This window comes from Chlorocebus sabaeus, chromosome 25 (genome assembly GCF_047675955.1).
Source record: "Chlorocebus sabaeus isolate Y175 chromosome 25, mChlSab1.0.hap1, whole genome shotgun sequence".
Taxonomy (NCBI): Eukaryota; Metazoa; Chordata; class Mammalia; order Primates; family Cercopithecidae; genus Chlorocebus; species Chlorocebus sabaeus.
In genome coordinates, this window is record NC_132928.1 from 38,456,495 (window position 1) to 38,465,302 (window position 8,808).

At 32.1% G+C, this 8,808-nt stretch overlaps 1 long non-coding RNA gene across 1 annotated transcript; it reads left to right on the forward strand.

The window, feature by feature from the left end:
• Positions 1 to 238: 238 nt before the first annotated feature.
• On the forward strand, positions 239 to 7,514 carry LOC119619773 (uncharacterized). The gene is made up of 2 exons (XR_005236242.1): positions 239 to 414; positions 7,353 to 7,514. It is a non-coding gene; the product is annotated as an uncharacterized lncRNA (long non-coding RNA).
• Positions 7,515 to 8,808: the final 1,294 nt, after the last annotated feature.

Consider the following 8,808-nt stretch of genomic DNA (forward strand, 5'->3'; position numbering starts at 1 on the left):
TTTAGTATTATGTCACAGTTGCCTACAGTATTCAGTACAGTAACATGCTGTACCGGTTCCCAGCTTAGGAGCAATCAACTACACCATACAGCTTAGTATAATAGCCTGTACAACGTAGGTTTGTGTAAGTATACTCTATGATGTCATATGCTGATAAAATCACTTAACAATGCATTTCTTAGAATGTATCTCTGTCATTAAGTGAGGCATGATTATATACATAATTCAGAGATCCTGAATGTTGAGACATAAAGAAGATATTACTTTCAGCCATCTCTTCTGGAAAGGGAGTAGGTGTATATGATCTCTGTATAAAGTGAAAAATATGGTTTTTGCTGGCCAGAGGTTAGACTGTGGCAAAGACTGCTTTTCGTCAAAATTTATTATCCCTTCTCAAGTGTATGGAGCTGTCTGGTAAGTAACTTCTCAGCTGGATCAGTTTCCCCTATGCTAACCTTTCTATCCTCTTATAATCGGTATGGCCATGTTACTTGTTATTACCAAGAGAATGGAAGCAGACACTATGTGTATTTCTTCCAGGCCAAGAGATTATTTTTTTTAAAAATTTCATCTTCTTCATTCTCTTTCTTACATGTTTTAAGAGGTTTCTGAAATCCTAGGTATGGTGATGATACAAAAATGGAAGAAACCTGGGTATTTGAATCACTATGTGGAAAGGCCATGTTCATTAACATAAGCGCCCATCTTGGACTGTCTTAAGAGTGAGACAGACTTCTATGTGTTTGAGCTACTACCTTTTGTGGCATATCTATTACAGAAATAAAGCTCCAATAATTAAACCTTACTTTACTATACCTGACAAAACATATGAGTAAATTAAAAGATGACTTTTTAAATGGATGATAAATCAATGTTTTACAATATCCTCCCACTTCTGCATATTTATAGACCTACCAAACCTATATGTATATACTGAACACCTGATTTATATTTTATAGCCATATTTCCATACCTCAGTGTTACATAGAGTAATAGCAAGAAATATTGGCATGACCACAATAAAGACACATTTTTCCCATAATAGTCATATAAAGACATAGATTCACTAAATAATATTGGAATTATCCAAATTATTTGTGATGATCTTGCTACCTAAATTGCATAACATACAAACACATGTATGACCATGCATGTACACACACGTATGTAGACTAATAAAATAAGTAAATTGTTTTTAATATGTGTCTGTTGTAAACATAATATGTCAAGCCAAATTTAAATGATATCATCAGCAACATATCTATATGACAGTAGACAAATGAATTCTGATTTTGTTTTGATTTGATTGATAGTTATGACATATATTTCACTGCAAAATTTATATGTAAAATTCTTCAAACTTAAATATCAATTTTATTTTCTCAAATGTTATATAGGTAGTGAAGAGGACATGTTTATGGTTGTAAAAATGAAAATGTATTGACACCTGTGTAGCTACAATGGATAAGCTTATACTTTTAGTTGTCTATCGTTTAACTAAAGAATGTTTTTCATCTTGGCGTAATCAGGAAAATTCTCAGCAGCCTCAGTGTTTAGTAAATAAAACTTATCTGATTCTATAAATGCATATAGAGCTTTCCATTTATGCACAGTAAATATTTTGAAAAAGTAGAGGAAAAAAGATAAAATAACATTTTAATATTTATCATGTATTTAAATTAAAAAACTGAATTGTTGTTATTTACTGTATCCCCGTAAAAATTGCTGATTATGATCACATATTTTTATCAATATTATGACTTCAAGTTTCATTTTTAAGTTATAGTATTTTATTTTTATATTATATATATATTTCTCCATGTATAGTTCTTCATTTTATTTATTGTATAGAGGATAATTAGAAAAACCATTTGTTATTAAGTCTTTTAATATTAAAAGACTAGCTTCTTCTTGTTACCACAGAAATCAGTTTTTATTTTCTATTTTTGGATTTCTTATATCGTTCTATATAAATTCAAATTAACACCTTGTAAAATGTCAGAATATCTTAGGGCGTTGAATATGTGTACCATTAAGTAGGCAAGTGTTTATCAGTTCATTTCCAATCTTCACCATATCAGTGAAATTACTGTACTTTAGTCAAGGTAACCTATCATGTCCATTTTTCACATTCAGTGGACATATTAGGTCATTTCACTCAAATCATTACCAACTTTTAAAAAAAGTTCACATCTTCTTTATTGAAACAATCTCTTCATTCAACATCTAAAATTGTAAACTCTCCTGTAGGTGCCAGAAGCTTCCAAGTTTTCCAGCGCCCTTTGACTTTTTTTTTTCCCCCCCCAGGACTATAGTATTCTTATGTACCTCTTCCTCAAAGACAGTTTGTGCCTTACAGCTCTTTTAGATGTAATCTGCTGTTATCATTCTGAGCCCTGTCAGTGTGGCGATAAGGTGTCAGAAAAGAGGAATGTTCTGTAATCTTCTGATTAAATCTCGGTCTTTTAGTGGGCTTGTATCTTGGGATTTTGACTTTCATCTGTTTATTCAATTGCATAGCTTTCTTGCCTCTGCCCCCGTTTAGATCCCTGGCTACAGCCTTTCCAACCAATCTACCTCCTTAAATCCCTGAGCCCCCTAAACCATTCGTTTAGGTGAGAAGGGAAGTAAAGTGATAGCTGAAGGGGGAAGAAATTTCCTTTCCAGGCAGGAATAAGGTTTCAGAACTGGGCAAAGTCCTTATACTTGGAATAATATAGAAGCTTCTGAGTGAATTTCACAAAGATTTCTCTTCCTCTTCTTCTGCCATAACCACAAGTGATCTGTTGAATCCTCGCCCAAAAATCCTGGTGCGGAAGTGTGAAGGCTCCCTTGGGCCTGGGACCTTCAGCAGATTCTCACTGCCATACTAATCCACGTTCAGCCTGCAGTAATTCATCAATATCACCGTTTAAGTTCCCTTCTATGGCTCCAGTGCACACTACTCTATGTAAGCAGATCGTGGTTGTTTTATCTCTGTTGACGTACCTTTCTCTCTACATATTGAGATGGCAGTTCCCCTGCAACTTCAATTCTCAGATAGACCCAAGAAATGCCATTCGTTTTCACGTTTGTTCAACTTCCTCTGTTCTGTAAGAATGAGAGTGAACTCTTTTAAGCTCTTCATCTGTTGCATCTAAAACCAATGGGCAGTTCTGTCTTTTTCATAGTTTGTAGAGCACATCAATATCTCCAGCTGAGTTTTTCCCCTTATACTTTATTCTTTTCTCTTTCAACAAATGACTTAGTCTCATCTTCTAGGTATCAGCCTTAAATGTCACTACAACACCAAGGTCCCCTTGTCAATCCCTTTAAAGTAGCTTCTTCACCCTCATCTTTATCAGTGACAGCATCCTTTATAAAACTTGTCAAAATCTCAAATGATTTTCTAAAAATTATTTTCTCTCATTGAATTAAAATTGTTGAGGAAAAGAAATATACCTACCTCTTATTCATCCTCGTGTTTTTAATGTCTAGTAAAATTTGTTACTCAATATTTTACTAATAAAAATGATTTTATTATCAATGAAAACATATTTAATAGAATATAAAACATTATTTTTAAAATATGAGATCAGTTTATTTATTCAGATATCTTTTATATGTTTTTTCCATTGAAATTATATCTATTTTCATCATTATATTCAGAAAGCATTGATGAAATACTTCAAATTAACTTACAATCTACTTAATTTTTGTCTGTAGAATAAATATTAATATCTACTGTATGGGTTGTGTAGTCTTATTTACTTACATGATTCATTTCCTGACTCTCACTTTAATTTTCACCAAATTAGATCAATATGTTATTATTTTTTTAATTCTACACAATGTAACTTGAATAAGCAATTGTCTGAGATTTGGGATTGCCTGAATGTAAGCTCAAGCTGACCTTAAATGACTTCACATCATATCATATAAAATAAACATTTTTATAAAATGATCCCTTGATTATAAAGTATGAGGCAATAGTATGTAGTAGAGTTCCCAGCTAACTCACAATGTCATGTCAATTGTGCAATAAATGAATTTAGGTTTTTTTAAGCTACTGAATTTTATGGTTGTTTGGTTTCACAGCATGATCTAGAATTGTCAAGTTGATACAATAGGAATTCAGATGAAAACTCATAATCCTTACATTTCATATTTATGAAATGCCAGCTAACCAATTATTTAAAAATCTTTATAAATTTTGCTTGGTTGGTTGTTTTATCAGAAACCATGCTATAATCTTTAAGTCATTTTATATGTTTGAGTAACAGTGCTATAAATAATACATAATCTTAGTCTCCTGATTTAGGATTGGAATTAACATATGTTTAGGATTTATAGCGATTTCACAGGGGACCCATGGAATGTTGAAAACACATACACCTGAATGATATTAACTATATTACCTCCTATATATATTCTTTCCCACCCATTACACATATTTACTTTATATTTCTTTTAATTTTAATGAAATTCACTAGGGAGGAGTGAGCAGCTAAGTAATCTATCCCTTCTCAGGCATAAAAATCATCAGAATTCTTCTTGAGAATACAATGATGAGGGCTTTCATTTCAAATGGATGGTGATTGTCAGTCTTATTAACAATAATCGTGGAAAGTAAAATGTCCCAAATTTATATTGACTTTGACATACACATACACACACATACAGACACATACAAACATTTGCTAAAAAGAAAAAAGAGTATAAAATGATTTTGCTTAGAAGCTCTTTGGTTTATTTCCATGGTATCTGAATTTTCAGATGGAAATGCAACAATGAAATGATTTGGGATCTTTGATTTGCTTGATATTAACTCAATGAATGTTGCCAAATGTTCTTGAGTAAATTATATTTTCCATATAATGGCCTAATAATTAAATTATTTTTACCCTAGTGTTTAACATGCATTAAATTGTCTTACTAAATATATATGCTTTTTTCTATGCCTTGGTATTCTCACTGAATTACTGCAGCTATTCCTTCTCTTCTTTCTCTCTTTCTGCCTATTTCTTTCCCTCTCTTCTTTTGTTTCCTCCTTATTTCTTTATCTCTCTTCTTATAATATTATTATTTTCTGTATTTGTTTTCTTTTAAATTGATTCTCTTCTTGCATACTCTGTTGAATTAAAATAATCCTAGTGGTGAAAATGTTCTGTTATCATGTTAAGGTCAGTAGCATTAGGTTTACACCAATTCTCTAAAAAATATATTTGTAATAGGCTAGAAATAGAATAAAGGTTTTATACAGATTGGAAATTGTATGTAAAATTAATAACTATGAGACACAGGATTGTGACTTCAGACATGCTAGAGCACTATTGTTAAATGAGGCTGAACATGGATGTATATTACGTGTGTCTTGGGTAAAACTGCAATTATGAATCTATGTATGTGGCTAAGGGCCATCTTCATATTCTGAGTCACTGTTGAATAATCTTCAGTGGTAACACTAACTGCTTTGGGGACAGTACCAAAATAATGTTTTAGTTTTAAATGAATTTACAACGTTGCTTATATGGAAGGATTTTTAATTTTCTGTTTTAGGTCATTAAATTATTGATATTTTCCTGAAATCACTTTATTTTTATAATATACATCTCTCCCTCTCTCATACTGTGTGTGTATATGTGTGTGTGTGTGTGTGTGTGTGTGTGTGTGTGTATTCAGAAGTCTAGTCTACATTATGATGAAAATCAGAATCAAATTATATGTCAATGAATGTGGGTCCTATTGCAGCAGGCCAGGTCTCACTAACACAGGCCTCCATAACAACTGTTCCAGTATTGACTTAGTGGTTAAGTTAAATATTAAAAGCCACTGCCCTTATTCAAAGGCTGGGATGTAACAAAAGCCCACCAAGGGTTTTGCCTCGGTCTTTCCTGGGCCTTAAAGCATGACAAAATAACGAAGAAATTATTAACGGGACCAATTTAGAATTAAACCAGTTTTATTGCAGGTTTGAAGACACTCCCTAGGCCTCCACAAACAAGTTTACACCTGGACCCATTTAGATTAAGTAAATTTACTGAGGCTCCAGAGGAAGGTCTTCAAGACTCAGACCTTAGTTATAGATTAAAAGAAGTTAATCACTTATGTCTTTAGATGAATGCACATTTACACGTAGACATATTGCTTAGAAGGTATATTGGCTCCAGAAAATTTTGCAATTTTGAGTTGGTATGGCGATAATTTTCAGGCCTTTTCCCTGTAACCAATTGCAGAAATAAAGACTCTCTTCCTCCTTAGTTCATGTGCATCTCGTTATTTTCCCATGAGAAATAGCAGCCCAACCCTCAGTTTTGTTGGGGAACACTATGGTACTTATAAAACAGTCTCTCTGTAATGGGCTGTAGGTGATAGGCAGTCAAACACTATAATCATGATTAATTGCTAGCCAACTAGCAAAGAAAGCCCCAGATGCATTTAAATACAGATTTCAGCTTGGTATGATATACAAATTGAAAGCTCTCTTCTTTTTTATTAGTGTATCTATTAAAATAACTTACTATGCCTGTCTAAAAGCATTCAGTACCTTCAACGGTACAAAACAGGTTATAATCACATTAACAGAACATTTAGGCATTTCAAGATCTTTCTCTTGCTAAATGAACTCTGCTATTTGTCCGTTCTGCTAAGGAATACAGTACTACAAAGAGATGTTTATTTTAAAAAAATAGGAAAATAATTCTTAATTATTCATTTTTTTGAATCCTAAACCAAAATAGAAATATTTTCCTTCTCAATGAAAGGACCACTGAATGGAACCATTTCTGCCATAAAATTAATGGAATTTCCCCTCATTACTCATCCACCACCATATCGGACCCTCTAAGAATTGTGTATAAGGTCACTTAATATGAAAATTTTGAATTCTTTGTTTAGACATGGAGAAAGGGAGAGACTATCTCTCACATCACTAGAATGATTATCCACATAAAGAGAATGAAGAAGACTTCTACAATGATGGTGGAGACAAATGAAAATTGGTAAAAAAAAAAAAAAAAAAAAATCTTTATATATATTCTAGATACTATGTATCCATAGAAATAAATATACCAAAGAGACTTTGAAAAATCTCTCTTGAAGGTCCAAATGCTTCTTAGCCACTTGCCATGTGATAATCCAAATTTTTTCTTAAAAAGTTGGCCTAATAATAAAATACTAATGCTTCTATAGCATGGTGGCCTTTGCCCTCTTATAATATAGTTTTATAAGTTACAATGAGGGGAGAAAACAAACATAAAACTTTTCAAAAAATTTTATCAGCAACCAGAGGAGCACCAACCATGAGAGTCAAATGAGAAAGGAAGATTGTAATTCCACATACAACTCATCATTCTTTGTTATCTTGGTTATAGGAGTTCATGTTGCCTTTCCCTGGAGAAGCAGAGAACAAGTAAATCAAGTATATGGGAGGGGAAAGAGTAAAGACAGAACTGGGAATCATTTCTCTCTTACTGAGAGGGTGTCCCATGGAAAGAACACCTCTTACCAGCCTCCTTATAAACATTCTGATGATACTTACTGATTGATTTAATGGAGTCCCTATCTAAGAAATGCCTTTTAAGTGTCAAAGTCTGAGATACTTATTTAGACCAAAGGGAACTTAGGAAAATTAAATGTGAAGCATATATCTGACATGGATTCTTTTGCTATTATAGACATTATTATGATATCTGTCAACATTTGAACGACAGATCTAATCTCAGGATTAGATAAAATAATTTTCTTTTAATTTCAGATTTTAAAACAATATTAAAATGTATTTTTAACAATTTATAACAGATGTGCCTCAATTAATTATTATAAATAAAATTTGAATTTATGAACTTACAGAGAATAGAAGAGCTGGTAGCAAAGGGGAAGTTAATTACATCAGGATTTTTTCCTACTTACCGGAGAATACAAAACTACAGGGCAATCAGCCTGAAACAGATTCCTTTAACAAACAGGTTCCCTTAAGAACAGTAAATCTGCACATGTTATTCAGAAATTTCCTATTAATTAAAAACATGAGTAGAGCTAAAGAAGGAGGACATTTAGAAGCTGTAACTCACAGATGCAAGTTTTTCCATAAAGTAATACTCTATCTGTGCCTAACTTTTGTCTTTATCTTTTAATCATTAATAAACTTAGTGTTTGGTGAGATAGATAGATAGACACAGTGGCCACCAACAGTTAGGAGTTAATCATTTTATTTTGTTCCCATATCAGAGATGTATATGTTTTTATACATATACATTTTAATGGTGATGTGAAGAGAAATTTATGAGAAAGAAAACTAATATTAGTTAAGACATATGGAAGACTTTTCATATAATTTAGCTCTTTTACTTTTTATTATAACTTATCTATCCCTTTCTAATAGGTGGAGAGAGACTCCAAGATATTTACTAACTTTATCAAGACTTCTTTAATGTCACAAATCTATGAATTGAGCATTTGTATTTGTTTTAGTTTCCAAAGTTATGTTATTGACACGTCACTACATTTTTTGGAAGAGTAAGTCCCGAGAGGAGTCTTAATAGCATTATTTTTTTCATTCTCATATTTACACAAGCTCGTGCTCTTTTCTTGGTCTTGCAAATGCTCTTTCATTCTTTCCTTTATTATTACATTGATTGTTTAATGCTGACTTAAATAAAGTAATCCTTTGAGTGAACACATTTACACAAGCTCTTGCTCTTTTTTTGGTCTTGCAAATGTTCTTTCATTCTTTCCTTTATTATTATATTGGTTGTTTAATGTTGACTTTAATAAAGTAATCCTTTGAGTGAATAAATAAAAATAACTTTTGATGTAGTATACAAGATT